At 31.3% G+C, this 17,253-nt stretch overlaps 1 long non-coding RNA gene across 1 annotated transcript; it reads left to right on the forward strand.

The window, feature by feature from the left end:
* Positions 1-6,218: 6,218 nt before the first annotated feature.
* Positions 6,219-10,459, forward strand: LOC127719583 (uncharacterized). The gene is made up of 3 exons (XR_007990384.1): positions 6,219-6,326; positions 7,078-7,146; positions 10,357-10,459. It is a non-coding gene; the product is annotated as an uncharacterized LOC127719583 (long non-coding RNA).
* Positions 10,460-17,253: the final 6,794 nt, after the last annotated feature.

The raw sequence follows: 17,253 nt of genomic DNA on the forward strand, positions 1-17,253 counted from the left end.
ATGAAATACAATCTCTTGTAAATTAAAGATGCATTTAGGCGACTCAGTTGTTTTTGGTAACCAACTTTGTGACTTTCGTAAGTTCCTCTTTACGATATTTTTCAAAAAATATTTTAAATACTTGGCAGCAGAGATATCATACGGTATGAGTTCGTATGAGTTCATAGTTTATTGTCATCTTTAAATCGAAGGAAAACAATACATTTTCTCAACTCGCCAGATATACAACCACATTGTAACATCAGGTTTAACAAGATACGTTTTAAGAGTAATTTTCCGCCGTATATAATGGGTTCGTATGCAATACGATTATGTCCACACGCCTTGTTGTCCTTCAAGTGGGAACAAATGTCTATGCCGTCAGAGTAACTAAATTGTTTATAACCATCAGTGTTATACCTCTTATTAATTTCTCGAATGGTTGACACATGTAAAATTTACGGTCTGGTTCACTGTATACCGAATGCGAGCAAAACTGTTTGAATATGGTCATAGCAATAGGAGTGACTTGTATTTTTGTTTGGCAGTCTCACCTTTAGTTGAGTTTTATGGCTTCCAATTTCATCAAATAGTGATAAATCAGACAGAATGAATGTACTCCTTCCACGCCAAACTTTTTTTAATGGAAATTCTTTTTTTTTCTTCATTCATTTCAGTGAGAGAAATTATCAATTCTTAACTCATTATAAAGGTATTTTTTCTTGTGGTTTCAGACAGACTTCACGAAAGGTTATGTTCGACATTTAAGAACGCAGTAGTGTTTTAAGTACGACTAGAGAAAATTCATGCATCTCCTTTATGAAATAGCAATTAATATGAATAAACAATTTACTCAGATAATCTTCCGCAATATCAATTTCTTTTTCAACAATTTTGTAAGGAACATGACCATGTTAGATATGTGTTAAAATTGATCCAGATTTAAGCATCGGTAAATATTTTTCAACTGGAAACAATAATACATAATAAGTTTCTAAATTAATTTAAGGACGTCATTCGTAAATATTTCCCGTTAAGTGGGTTTTTATTATATATCAGATTCATAGACAAAAGACACATAAGTTGCTGAACATTTGTTTGAACATAACACTTGCTGTTATGTGTTTTTCATACATCATGTAAAGGTGAGAATAAATATTGATATTTGCAAATGTTTTACATGATTAAAATTGCAATAAGTCATTGAGAAAAAATTATCAAAATTTATCATCATTATTTTCTGTTTATGTAGATACATAAAAAATAACGCTATTTGGTGTACTTTTGCTTTGATTTTTTTGTGTGTGATAATTTTTCATATTACACCCACTCGTGTAAAAAACCATCCATAATCTATAAATATATCCAAAAATATATAATTCGTTTTAGCACAATATTCACAGAAACTTTTACTGGGTCATAGTAAGAAAGCGTTAAATTCATCTCGTTTTTAACTAAAATATTGTATAGTTTTGCTTTATTTTGTGTTTATTGTCTGTAGGTGTTGCGTAAAAGAGTATATATATAAAAAAAAATCGTAAGGGTTCCGCGGAACCCAGTGTCTCGCCTACTTTTGCTGTCAATCGCAGGCTCAACAAAAATGAGGAAAAACATCTATAAAAATATTCCTTTAGATACTATCTTTTGATTGTAAGAAGCTTCTGTCAAAATTTGGTATAAATCCAGGATATTTTATGAATCTAATAAATGTTTTAAAAACTTTAACTGCAGACTGTATTTAATGTTAACTGGAAGGAAAACAAAGTCCATTTATAAGTAAAATATGGATAAACAGGTACAAATTTTAACAAAATTTCCTTCTAGATACTAGCTTTTGATTATAAACAAGCTTCTGTCCAAGTTTGGTACAAATCCAGGACAGTTTAAGAAAGTTATTAAAATTTTAAAAACTATAACCACAGAGTGAATGTATTGTTTCCTGGCAGAAAAACTAAGTCCATTTATAAGTAAAATACTGAAAAAAGGAATTTTTTTTTTAACAAATTTACTTCTGGATACTATCTTATGATCATAAACAAGCTTCTGTCCAAGTTTGGTAGAAATCCAGGATAGTTTAAGAAAGTTATGAAAATTTTAAAAACTTTAACCACAGAGTGAATATTTGTGGACGCCGCCGACGACAACGACGACGACGACGACGACGCCGACGCCGACGGAATGTAGGATCGCTATGTCTCGCTTTTTCGACTAAAGTCGAAGGCTCGACAAAAATGAACTCAAATACAAAAAGGGGAAGTAAAAAAACTGACAAAATCAAACGATATCAACCAACATAACGAGTGAAAGACAACATATTCCTGACTTGGTACAGGCATTTCCCAAAGGAAAATGGTGCGTTTCATCTAGTTTTACAGATAGCTAAACCTCCCATTTGTATAACAGTTGTTTATAGTTCCGTTTTATTGACAAAACTGACTTAGCAAACCAAACAGACATAAAGGTGAATGTGACAATAATTTGGATCCAGCGGCAAAAATGTGATAAACATACATCATAACTAACTGACAAATTCAAGCAAACATACAAATAACTCTAACAAAGACGCTAATAAAAAAGGTGCTGCAGTTGATAGTAAATTTGTTAAAGACGCCAACAAAAACGTTTTTTGCGTTTGCCTACGTATTTTGAAAACGCACATATCAGGTATAAATACTTATCAATAGCTAGATACTATTGTATCGTGATAGTGTAATTTGATGAACTTGTGTTTGATTTATTAATTCTTAATCACAAATAATGGTGTGTTATCAAATTTGTGTTTGTTTACTTGATATTCGTTGACTGACATCTTTTTGTAGATATTAAGGATGGTAAACTGTAAATATTTTTAATTTTTTTTATTAATTGTCCGTTCATTAAGAAATTAAGAATTAAGATTAAGAAAAACTTTAAGGTTCCAAAAACGTCAGGCAAAGTTGGCCTTAGAAGGATTTGGTTATTATATTAATGTACCTTTTGGTCATACAGCCCTTCACGTGCTTATGTACTTATACATCTTTGGCTTTCAAATATTTGTTCCGAATGTTGCTGATGAGGTAAATCCAGGAAAGCTCTTCTTTTGTTTTTTTGGCATATGTTATTTGGTACACGATGGTGAGTTATATACTTATTTGAATGTCAGTGTATTACAACAATGTCTTATTGTTATATTGTTATATAAAATATTTACCCTTGAAATATATCGTACCTTGTGCACTACAGTACATCAGCCTACTCTTTTAAACAAATAAGGAAATTTCATCGAACAGATGTATTGATATTTGGGTCAGACCACAAAGTGATATCGGAAATACTTTTGTAACCATTTAGTTTTTCCGATTTTTTTCAAAATGTTTTATTTCCCTGAATTATTGAACAATTATGATGAATTTAACCTTTATCGTGTCTGTACTCGTTTTCTTTTTCATTTAAACCATCAAATTCTAAAGTATGGAGCTGGTGAATCCACAAGTTTTCTCTTCTCTTTCTCGCCGCGATACACCACCCAGTGTTCACTTCTAAATTATGTACAATGATCGATGGTTCTTTAGCATAATGTTATTTTTTCCATTGTTTCTCCCGCTTATTGAAAGCCACAGATGTTACATGTTAATACATACATTGGGTTTTCCATATTACAGTTCGAATATTGCGTAGATGGGATAGCTTTGCCTTGTACATATTGTAAAGTAGCTGATGAAAGAGCTGCTAGTATTGGCAGTTTTACAAAATAGACAATTCCTTCTCCGTAGTTGTTTAGAACGACCGGGAGGTGTAGGTTGCTTCGTTAACATTCTTTGTGTTTACTTCCTACAAATGTGTTAAAATTACAACGTTAGGCAATCTATAATTTTATTTTTGTAATTTGGTATTTTCACTTTTCCGTGGAAAGACCTTTTGATTTTGTTCTGATTATTTTTTTCCCCGCCTAATGATTTTTCTTGCGCAGTTTTGTTGTTTCCCAAGATGTCGCTTAGATATCTGGTATATGATATCAAACAGTTTATATACTTTTGAAACTGACTCTATTTAACTTAACACTTTTTCTCCTCCAACACTGTTATTTTATCGACTACTCCTTCGCAACCATAAAAGAAACAGACAAATTTATTTTACTAAATTCCTCGTTACAACTTCTTGATATGGAGAATAATTTTGACGAAGGGATCTAGAGACTCCATATGAGATGTAAATCCCCTTATGCATTTGATATAAGTGATATGCATTTGTAACTGGTAAATCATAAGTGATAGAGATTGAGGGTCATTTGATTAGAGGTCATTGGTTCTTCAAAAAGAAAGTTAGGTCAAGGTCAACGGTTAGGAGTATGTTTTAAAGTTTGATCTTGGCTTATTATAGCTTCTTTTTAAAACCCGTATAAGATATCTACAAAAGAATTTTACTAAATTGTTAGTTGCAACATGTCGTAGCACATATATTTTTGTTCAAAGGGTACGTTGACATTTTAAAGGAGTTTTCGTCCCTCTTATATTTAAAATTACGTGTATGGGGATATAACTCATTAGCCATATATGATAAAGACCTGAGGTCTTTTGATTTGAGGTCTTTGCATTATGGCATTGAAATTAAAGTCAAGGTCAAAGGTTAATTTGACATTCTAGATTTTGACCGTTGCTCTAACTGTTTATTAGTACATGTCATAAAGTCATAGGGTCTTTTACATTGGGTTGCTGACATATAACCTAGACCATGGTCAACCGGAAGTAGCCATTTTGCATTATTTTCATGTGAAAAGTACTAGAGCTTTATTTTTTTGGGAAATTTTTGTGAAGTAAGGTTCTAATGAAACCAGAAGTAAAAGACCGGAAATACCTACTTTTCTACCTTTTTTTTAGCAACAGTATAGAGAAATCATAATTTTTTGGAATCAGAGTATATAATTCAATTATCTGACACTAGAATTGACATTTTTAACCAAAAGTGAATATTTACCTATCAAACATTAGCATTTGGGGTGGAAAGACCTTCAGTTGTTCTCTGAACAATTGGTTTTTAATTGCATTAATTTTTGTACTGATTAATCTGCACTCAAATAGATTTGTAAAAGAGATGCAAATATATTTGTAAGCTATGTGTTGCTGTATATAGGCACTTATATATACAAATTTAATGACCGATACTGGTTAAGGCCGTGGTAAGCAATGTTTGCCTAAATTTTTTTCTTGCGTATCCTCGTAGACTTATAATTCACTGGAACTATTTTTCAAATAGTTAGCATTTTAATTTTTCAAAAACGTGCACCCCAAAAATTCTAGTATGAAATTTTACTTTGAATTTATTCGTATACCTTGCACGTTTTTTCTTTCTTTACGACACCTCGTTACCCTCTTTCGAAGCCTTGCCAATATCAAAGTAGGTACATGCATTAGCTTATCGAAGTTTAAAATATTTCTTTAAATGTGTTACTGGGTTGGAGTTATATAATTATTTTAATCGGACATTGAACAAGAAATTCATATGCAATCTACTCTAAATATTGATGGTAGACTAAATACAATGAGAAAATTCTTCAGAATAAGATTAATTATTCATCTACTTTTAAGACAGTACGAGCCACGTAGTATCAAATGGTAAACAGCTACAATGCTCCGTGTTGAAGGCCGTACCTTGACCTATAATGGTTTACTTTTATAAATTGTAACTTGGATGGAGAGTTGTCTCATTGGCACTCATACCACATCTTCCTATATCTACAACTTAAAAACATATTTCAGTTTAAGACCACCTCTGAACATGATAGGTTCCCTACTATATTTTGGCTACCTAAACAACACAACAACCCCGTCAAATATCGTTTCATTTCGGCTGTGTTAGATAAATAACTTGTTTTTATGGTTCTTTCAATTGGATTGATGACCTTTCTACTCTCTACTCTTCAACAGAATCGTATAAAAATGTTTTCCAATTTAATCAAATGGTCGATTGAACTGTCTGATTGGAAATATATACGAGTATTTGCTGAAATTGGTGAAACAGTAAATTTGAAAAAATAAATATAATGAAAATGCAATATATACCTACAAGGATTTTCTCGTTGTGTTGAAGAACCATTGGTGGCCTTCGGCTGTCTTCTGATCTTTGGTCGGGTTGTTGTCTGTTTGACACATTCCCCATTTCCATTCTCAATTTTACAAGAACTGTAATGGGATTACATTGATGACTAATATAAAAAAAAATATGTTGCGTTTTTTTTTTTTTTTATCTTATTACACATATACATTATTGTACACAGTTATCAAAATGTTCAAGAAAATGTAACAAAATGAACAGAGAGTATGATCAACAGTCTGCTTACAGAAGAATACGCCAACCTTTCAAGAAAATTCGTAAGTGCATATTGTCTTTTACGTAAATTCGATTCTCTTAACGGCAGAATTTTATTTCATTACCTTTTTCTGAACATAACTTATATCCTTAAAAGTTATACATATAGTGTGTGTAAATCATTTATATATTATGAAAAAAAAAAATCGTTTAAAAGAATTCAAAGCCGAAGATTAGGACCATATCAAGCAAAAAGGACACACACAGTAAACAGTAAATAGAAACAAACAAGTGAGGTAGTGGTTTACTCAGAGTTTTGAGTTTTTTTTAACGTTTACGAAATAAAAATGAAATATCTTATAAATCATGTAATTGACAAGTAAATAGCCTCGGTCAGAATGTTAACAAAACTCCAGTTGTTATATCTTCCAGAAGTAAATTTATAATTTCGCTGTGTAAAAACTTCGAGAAAACACACAAAAACAATACAAACAAATAAACAAATAGTACAAAAAAGTCTTAAATATAGGTTTAAAACGCCATGAAACCATAGTAAAAGGCCACCACATATTTCATCGGGGATCGCTTCAGCGCTGATCTTAAGATATATCTTACATTTTTTTGCCCTAATAACAGGTATTTAAATGTGTAGGCTTGACACGATAGGAACTTGAAATGTGGTTAAATCACATGTCTATTATTGAAGACTGAAGTTCGACATAAACATGTCTTTTCTGGATATGTTGTCGTAAGTTGGTTCTTTTATTGATGTACACCTACATGTACGTTCTTAATATAGAATGCATATTGCAGCATGTCAACAGCTTATTGCTTCAGATGACACCACAAGTGGCTGGGTTAGAAGGAAGAAAAACAAAAAATGTAAGCGATTATTGTGTTCTTGTAATTTCAAAATTGTGTCAGCCAAAGAGACGAAACGTAACAATTACAAATTGACCGGGTCATTCTTATTCTTCCCAACAAAAAAAAAAAAAAAAACAAAAACAAAAAACTAACTCCAAGGTAAATTCAAAAAGGAGAATCCAGGTAAACTGACAAAATCAAATGTGATCAGAACGAGTGATAAAAAACTGTCATATTCCTGACTTGGTACAGGCTTTTTCCGAAGAAAATGATGAGTTAAACGTAGTTTGATAGAAACTAGAGGTCCGCTTCCAATCTAGATTTTTTTCTCGATATTGACACAGATGGACGATCAACTTCAAACTTGAATCTATGACACACGTGATCGTTTTAAACTTTCCAATCGTCAATGTTCAATTTTTCAGCATTATCATAACCTTTGCCACATCGTATGACGTTTACATATCTCAATTAACGTTAAGCTCGTGCATGTTCGCCTTACATGGGCTTCATTAGCAGATGAGCTCCTTACACAAAAACTGCTCCACTACAGTTTTGAGGAAGAACGACTGAAATCGACACCACATACGTTTTACGACCACCATCAAGAATATGTAGACCAATACGATATGCCTTATTTCAACCCTCAAGCGACATGTTTCAGCAGTCGTGGAAACAGATAGCAGGTGATACACGCATAGCGGGAGACACTTATCCTGTCGATGCACTCAGTTTTGCTCATTTTGTAGTTCATGCGATTCCGACAGTATTTATTTGTTGCGTTGATTTGTCTCCTTTATCGATTTTTGAAATTTGAACATCGTTAGACTACTGTTTTCTTATTACTTGGTGCCGTATGTGACTATTTGGTCGATCATATTTTCATTTGGGATGATATTTCTTTACAAATTTGTTTCAATGTAGATATTTATGTTATGTTATGAATAAATTGACCAGATTCATAAGTTTAAATGCATAATATTATAATGTAAGGATTTCATTTGAGTATAGTTATATGCATATTATTGTTAAAGAGAAGTAGGCATGATATTGATGCTGGATAGGATACATAAATTGAAAAATTAGAATTCGAATTATCTCCATTTCAAACACAATTTTTCACACTATTATACATTAATTATTTTAGTCTTTGTATGAGGTCGACCGGAGGATTTATCGACTTAAAGAAGTATATTGAATGAGAACGAAGTCTGAGGTATATATACTTCTTTTGGTCGATAAATCCTCGTATTGACCTCATACAAATGCTGCAATCGTTATATTATTATTGTCAATATACCCGAAATTTATTTGATTGGCTGTTACAATTTCTCAACAAAGTATTAAGGTTTTTAGATTTCTATCTTTAGAGATTTTAAAAATAATTGTACAATTTCACTTTTCTATCTGCCATTCTCAGTCTGCTTTAAAAATTCAGGTGTACATGCGACTCTTTCTGAACAAAACAAATTAATCAGTTTATGCAAAATGATAATATATTGTTCTATACGATGATCTCTAATTCTGTTAAATTTCAATCGATCTGAACAAAGGACAATCACTAATCTAAACAGAAAAAAAAATCCATTTTGATTTTTGAATATACCATAAAAACAATTAATTAATCTAAAGTAAATGTGTTTTTTTGTTTGTTTTTGACATTATGTTGGGTTTTGTACTTAATCTCGATAGGATAGGTTCTCCTGTACATCACCGTTCCAAGTTAGAAGGGATAAAGTGCGAACGAACATGTTTAACCGTGCCACATTCTCCTTGTGATGGTCCCTTACCAGAAACCTTAATTCAAATGGTTGTCATTAGTTGTCTCTTTTATTGACGCTATCGTACACTAGTCTGATTAATATATATATTTTTTATTTCTTTCATATTTTGTTATTCCCGGAACTTTCTAATTTAACATATGTTATATTTTTCTAAATTATCTAATGTAGTTTATCCTGCCGAAAACCAAATATGTTGATATTGGAGAATTTTTGTTTGTCCGATTTCGACAGGAAATTGTCAACAAATACAATATATAGATACTATAAAGGAGAAGGTATGATTAGAGCAAATACTATTTATCCCGTGAAATAGCAAGAAATATACTAATTATCCAAGACTTTATAAAAAAATAAAGCCAAATTAAAAACAACCACAAGAAATAAGTCCATTTATTTAAAGTCATGCATTGTGTTGTAGTTCTGTTTTACTGGAAGATTTAAGACCGGTTATACTTCATAAAATGATTTCGAAGTACACAAAAGAGAGACAAAAGATATCAAAGGGACATTCAAACTCATAAGTCGATTATAACATATAATGAATTAGAAAGTACCGTGAAAGACAAAATATGAAAAATTAAAAAAATATATAAACCAGAATAATTGATGCTAGCGTCAATGGAAGAGATCAACAAATGACAACCGTTGGAGTTAAGGTTTCTGGTAAAAAGTAAAATAACAATAATACCGAACTCCAAGGAAAAATTAAAACATGGAGAATGTGGCACGGTTAAACATGTTCAACCCGTTTTTGACCAAACACTACATTATCACAGCATTATTTGAGACGTATCTGTCATTTATGAACTCATCATAGATACCAGGATTACAAGTTTGTACTTCAGACGCGCTCTATGTATACAAACGACTCATCAGTGACGCTCGTATAAAAAAGGCCAAATAAAGTACGAAGTTAAAAAGAATTATGGACCCCATATTTCGAAAGGTTTTGCTAAATACAGTTAAGGTGATATATTCCTAGAGTAGGACATCCTTAGTTATTTCGAAAATTCAATGTTTTGTAACCGTCAATGTATATTTATGACCATATCAATGATAAATCGTGTTAACACAGAAGTACTTAGTAAAAGAACGAGAGAACCTCTAAACACTTTGGTCAATGTTATTATATTTAAAAACAAATTAATTATCGGTTTAGAGTTTTATGTTTTTTTCTCTTTGGTCGGGTAATTGTCTCTTTGAAACATTCCCCGTTTCCATTCTCAATTTTATGGCTGTATTGAAATTTTCCGTAGTTTTTGGTAGTTTTGGAGTTTTTATTTTTATATCCTCTTCTTTTTAGATGTCCATTCGGATACGTGCGTTGGCGGTTTGGCGATTTTAATTGTCTCTTGTATGTTGGTTGTTTGTTGTACCAGTTTCATTTAATTCATACAAAAAACAAATCTTAAGTGACTAATTTATAATAACTACTTCATTTTAGGGATTCATATATATATGGCTCTTCATAAGGGTTGTGTATACTATTACGAAAATGAACTCAGCAGAACTGAAATTGAAGGTGTTTCACTATTTGGTTTCAAAAGGTAAGTATACAGCTAAAATATACATCATGCGTGTACATCAATGACAACTAACTGATTCAAGCGAAAAGCATGTATAGAAAGAAGGTGAACATTATGATTTCTGGTTAATTTTTACATATTTCGAACACACACACACAAACACACACACACGAACACACTTATGAAGCCATCATCATATTGAAATTAGAAATATTTAAGTGCATAAAATCCAACACACAAGTTCTAAACATAGCCAACAGTCTAAGATACCTTAATGGGTCAACACTAATGCTTCGGTCTTGCACTCAGAAGTGAAATGTCGTTCGGGAAATATTTCCAAAACATGTGATACAAGTGGAAAATATGAATGAATTTAAAAAACATCATAATTAAACTTAACTCTGTGAAAAAAAATCTGTACTTACAATAAGTAGTTTCGGAGTAATAAAATTTTCAAATTTTATAACCAATCCGGTCAGTGTCATCAGCCAAAATATTGAGAAAATCGGTGAGGGGTACGAAGAAATGATTTTTGTTGGTTTCAAAATTCTTAGATATGTATTTTTTCAATCATTTATAACAAAGAAGTTGAACTAACATGCTTTTTGTTCTTTAAAAAAGAGAAATAATCAATTTACAAAATTGACAACACGGTCAATTTGACACGAAAAAGCAACAAATTTTTATAAAACTGTCTTATATCAACACCAACCTATAGTTTTTTTTAAGTGAAGTGTATAACGATTGGTCCACGTCATCTGTAGTGAGAGTATGAAAACAAGTTTAATTGAAAACTGTGATTTTTTTTCATGATAATAGCCTAAAAGTGGGTTAAAACTAATGAAAAATAGGAAAATCATTAAAAACGGGTACCTTCAAATGGCTGTAGCAATAAAAGAAGTGCACCACCATATGATTTTTTCTTCAAAAATTACTTTCTCACAGTCTTATAAACCCAAAAATCAGGTTAAGAAAAAAGTTTAATTTTAGAAATTTTTGGCTCCTCAGAGGTGTACATCCTTAACATCAAAATGGAGGGTAAACATCACCCGTCGTTATTCTGGATATCTAAATGCACAAAAATCCTAAAAAAGAACGAAATATAACCGGGTTGTCTAGCAGTCATTATCTTGAAAATATTGTAATAAGGTATATTAAACCATAAGTGTTAGTCAGCTGTAGATTCTTAAAAAGTCTAGAAATGAACTCCAAATATTTTATTCCAATCATTTTAATCTGAAGTTATTTCTATGCCCTACACTACTATTCCGCATTCATGCTCAATTGAAAGATCGAGTTTATCGAGAATTGGTGGCCTTCGGCTGTTTTCTGCGCTTTGGTCGGGTTGTTGTCTCTTTGACATATTCCCCGTTTCCATTCTCAATTTTATCTTAAAAAGTCAAAAGATGAATTCCAAATCTTCAATTTACAAACATTTCAGTTTTTCAGTGATATAACGCTCTACAGTACTTTTCTGTATGTTCAATTGAAATATTATCTAACCTTGCTCACTAAACAGTGCTTTGTCTACAACAATGAGATTCGAAGATACATATTCCTCCTTGATTTCATAAAGAACCACATGGTACCAACAACAAACACCCCGCGAATAACATGGAAAAAATGACTTTTTGATTGACAACATAATTTTGAGATAAGTGGATATATATTTTAACGAACAGTCGGTATACGAATGGGTATTAATTGTTTTACCCTTCTTGACTTGATTCTGTTCTTATATTTATTAAAATTCCTGTCATTTGGTAACTAATATTTCAGTTAGGCATTGAATCTCATATGTCACAGTGAACCGGAAATTAAGGAATAAAACAAAACAAAAAAAGGTCGGATTCATATCTTTTCTTTGATGCTGACACAGATAGACGTCTCAAAACTAGAATCTACGTAGTAATATACCCTCTTCTACATCGTATGGCATTTGCATATCTCAATTGATACGTTATCCTCCTGCAAGTTCACATGATACGGACCTCCTTTACAGAGTTTAGTTTCTGACATAAAATTTTCTCTAGTAGAATATTGAGGATGAATGACTCTACAAAAGTTAAATCATTACAGATTGGTTGACTGATACGTTAAGTTGGTGTCTCAAGTCACTTGCAGTCTGAGATCTTAGGTACTAGAACAGTTTTGTGCTCTGTAAATTTACAGACAGATTGTTTCATATTCCAGATTATGAATTTTTGAGTGAGTTTGATTTGAATGGCTGGTGATGCATGCATAAGCGCACCCAGCTTTTGCTTCTTTTTAGGGTGATGCGAATCCCACAGGTTTTTTTTACTATGATTTGTATTTTTGCAAGGATTTAGGATATTTGAACATCTAGTTACAACTGTTAGGGAGATGCAAAAATAAGATAATTTTATGAAATGGACATTTTAATCAACTTTAATTCCATGGCAGTTTCCTTATTTCTGTCCGTTGCCATATTCCTATTTCATGATAAGCTATTCAATGCAATGCACCATAGATATTTCATCTTTTTCTGAAGAAAATGTGTATCTTGTAAATAGTATATATAACATATTTTTTTCTTCTTTCTCTTTTGAATTTTAACATTGACGGATATTTAAATTTATAATAGAATGATTATTTGAGATTTGGTACATGCGTCAAGACTTGAACATCCCATACAGTTGTTTATTGGTGATTGTTTATTTCAAGGTTATCCTAAAATGTCTGATATCCACTGCATGTCTGCATGATTTTCTTAAACATCAACAGCTGTACAACAAGTTATATTGTTCCAATATAGAAAGAAGAAATAAAATAGAAAAATTAGAAAAAAGAAAAAGAAAGAAAAAAAGGTTGCTATCATTATGTTGACAAGAAATAGCAATTCATCAATAAAATAAACTGTTTTATTCTTAATTGTAATGAAAAGGAATACACCCACTTATTTTCTATTCTAATTATATGTATAAAAATATCGTTTATATGAGAGATAACTATATCAAATTGAAACGTAACATGATTATCCCCTTTATCATATGTCAATCAAATACCTGTGTCAATTTTATCAATAACTCTGATTTGATAAATTCAATAAAACATCAAATGCTCCAGTTCATTTAAGTGATTTTTTGTTTTACTTGATTTCGAAATCGTCAAACTAAAGAAAAATGGATTGTTTTCATTAATCATATGTATATAAATATATTTTCATACCGTTCACTATATGTGTTTCAGTGAATAAAGTGTTCCTTCAGTTATTGTTTCTTTTAACTTAGTATGTATGTAATGTAATATTTCAAACATTCTGATGGGGTGTTTTGCACAAGAAATAAATATATACTTTATATATTTCGCATCAAAATGAAAAATAGACATAATCAAGAATAAAATCAGCTATTTTAAAAAGTCTTTGTCATACACAAATCAGATATTAAGCAAAGCAAAAACAACAACCAAACCACTCAACGTTGATAAATTAGCAAACAAGAAAAACATTTTTAAAAGCATATAAGGCATAAAAACAAATTGTATTCAACAAATAAGAGCTACACATTAATTTGAATTATTTAACTAAATATTAAAGAAAACATATACATTGCACATAAATGATTTCTATAATTAGGTAGAACGATATGCTGACTTTTACGGGTCTATGCCTTTATAACATTAGATTTAAATTTTTGAATTAGATAGCAATATTTAGCTAATATTTATATTTTCCCACAATTCAGATTAAACATGTTAAAACTTTTCAAAACTTTCAATTTGTTTAAGAGTTCAAATTCATTTTTATTAAATCAATATTTGTGTTTATCAAAATAACGACTCGTTTCAACACAAAAAAACCTTACCTTCGCGCTTTTATTGGTAGTGTGTGTTCAACCACTCGGTCATCCAGAAATTTCAGATTTTCTCTTCTCAGTAGGTCAAAATTTCGTCAAAATCCATGACTAATTGAGAAGCAGCTTAATTGATTCTGCGCATTATGTTTTCCAGTCTAATAGTTCGTCCGTTGGTCCATTTGTCAGTCCCGTATCACATCAATTTTATGGGTTTATGTGGTTTACCTTTCAGTGATTGTAACATCAAGCTGAACCTTTAAAGAATACATGTCAAACTATGGTTTTGACCCAGATTTTGTGGTTCACCCAAATTGAAGAACATTGTGTTCTATATATATCTTTGGATACATATTCTTGTTTATCAATTTTCCAAGGTATCTACGAGTGTAATAAAATGTATAGAATGATATCTTTAAGTTATAACATTTGTTCTTCTAATTTCAGTGTCGACGTGGCAACAGAATGCGCGGATAACAAAGCATTATGGGTATTTAAACTGGTTCATCATCACCCTTCTGTATTCTGGTCTCAGTATTTTTCTGCTGCAAGTGCAAATGATTTGAAGGTATAAACGTTTTACAAAGCTGTTTTACATTATTGTTAAATACAGTATATTTTTCAAAGTTGTTTTAGAATGTTGTTTAAAAGAAAACAGTACATTTTACAAAGTTTGTTAAAAAATATAAATACAGTAACTTCACAATTATTTTATTTAAGCATTTGCCAAAAAGTGTACTATACTTCATATCATATTTTTGTAGTTTTGGATAAGCGCGTTTAAAAAGGAATTAACAAATGCAAACGGAGAAGACGTACCCAGTGAAGACCTACAGTGAGTATATGTACAGTGAGTTTGTCATACTGACAGGTCGTTAGAGGAAACTCCGTCTGCACTGTATCTAGTGTTATATGCTTTACAATATCATCTAATGAGGACTACACAATAATGGAAACTGATATGGGAACTATTATATCTATTCCGCAAATAGAACTTTGCGTAAAATAACCTATCGAAGGGAAACATGTATACTATCAGAGTTGTTGCCTACATATGAACTTTATTTGAAGCTTAGCGGTAGACTTTGTTTAAAATTGTATCATAATTTGAAAAATTTATACTTCCCTTATGTAAATCTCTAGAATGTTCTAAACGTCCCTATACGCATAAAGTGTAAATGGATATTGCAAACTCTTTAACTGTGCATTTGGGAGTGGTGTATGGTGCTTTGGGAACCGTGAAATAGGAAATAAGATATTGTGCGTTGAGGAACTGTTTAAAAACCAAGAAACTGCAATTATGAACTGTTTTTGTGAAAGTTATGTTTAAAAAACTCAATTTGTGTGTATGTATTTTAAGTTAAAGAAAAATTGAAAAAGAATATAGAAAAAATAACTGTACCAGATCTGCTAGCTTAAGGTCGGAAGTTCTGACATTTTGACATTTACATTTTATGTATTTCAATAATGACAATATTATTTAATACAGATATATACACCATGAAAGTGATTGCAACCAAGAGATAGAACATGAACCGCTCTATGTTGATATGAGAGATTATGATACAAAGGGAAAGACATCAACCCAAGGAGGAAGTATGTACAATATATTGCTTTATAATCGATTAATGATACAAATTTCTGTTTCTCATTATATTACAATCTGTGGATGGGCGGGGATGATCATTCATGTTTCTAAGTTGATTGTATTTCATTTATTTCTGGGAAAATTACATACGCGACATATGGGAGACGAATAAAGGCAACAGTAGTATACCGCTGTTCGAAATTCATAAATCGATTGAGAAAAAAAACACAAATCCGGCTTACAAACTAAAACTCAGAACTTAAAAATTAAAGTGAAAAAAATCTGGATCTTACTTGGGCCTGGAACGGTCATAGTCACAAAATTTGAAATAAAAGATGTAAATAACCTTTGCGGTAACCGCGAGTACTCTTAAATTGGTACTTTCTGTTAATTATTTGTTGAACTTAGTGCCGATCTAATGTGTCTCGCCCCTTCCTACTTAACGCCGCCGCATTCTTTATGTGGCGGAGACACACTTGGTGGGCTTCGTGTTGCTTAGTCTTTAGTTTTCTATGTTGTGTCATCTGTACTATTATTTGTCTGTTTGTCTTTTTATTTTTGGCCATGGCGTTGTCAGTTTGTTTTCGATCTATGAGTTTGACTGTCCCTCTGGTATCTTTCGTCCTTCTCTTAAATATTATGTATATGTTTCATTTATCTTAAACTTATTATTATGTACAGCATAAAGTGTAATAAAAATACGATATTGTAAAAACTCAGTGCATAGGGCGTCACAAAAAAGTGAAACTAAAAATTTAATAAAATGAAATGAGTTTGAGAGTTGACACTGTAACGAACTCTGTTTCCTGAGTCTCTTTATACATGCTGATATAATGAAACGTTGTAAAACTATAAGAAAATCAATTAACGCACTATCGAAAGAACAAAATTTTCCTAGCCTAGGATATCTCTCAATTTTCATTTTACTTTTTGATAGAGTAAACTTCTATTTGAATTTCAAATATGTAGCAGTTGTATATATACGAAATGTTGCAAAAACAGTAAAAATGCTTAACCTTCTTTCCAACACGTAGAATATTTCTCTGATAATTCGCCAATTTTAAAAGAAATAACAAACAGTAATTGCAAAACCATGCTGAAGCAATGAATACAACTCTTGCATTACGTTTGAATTGTATATTTTAGTCAGGTGCAACTAGAACAGGTGAGGAAATTAAGATGTCTTTGATTTTGTTAATGTACTCTTATATTGAACAGGCTATGTGAATTTCACCATTTTTCAAATTAATTGAGTCAAAGGTTCTAAAAGGTGAGAAATATGGATAAAATTGTCGCTAATATCCAACCATTCACAAATCTTGTCAGTTCTGTTTTGTTCATGGAGACTTGAAATCAGCAATCCTCCTACTTTTGACATAATTGGTTTAATTTGTCCTTCACCCATGCATTTA

The sequence above is a fragment of the Mytilus californianus genome, unplaced genomic scaffold, assembly GCF_021869535.1.
Source record: "Mytilus californianus isolate M0D057914Y unplaced genomic scaffold, xbMytCali1.0.p SCAF_11, whole genome shotgun sequence".
NCBI classification, from domain to species: Eukaryota; Metazoa; Mollusca; class Bivalvia; order Mytilida; family Mytilidae; genus Mytilus; species Mytilus californianus.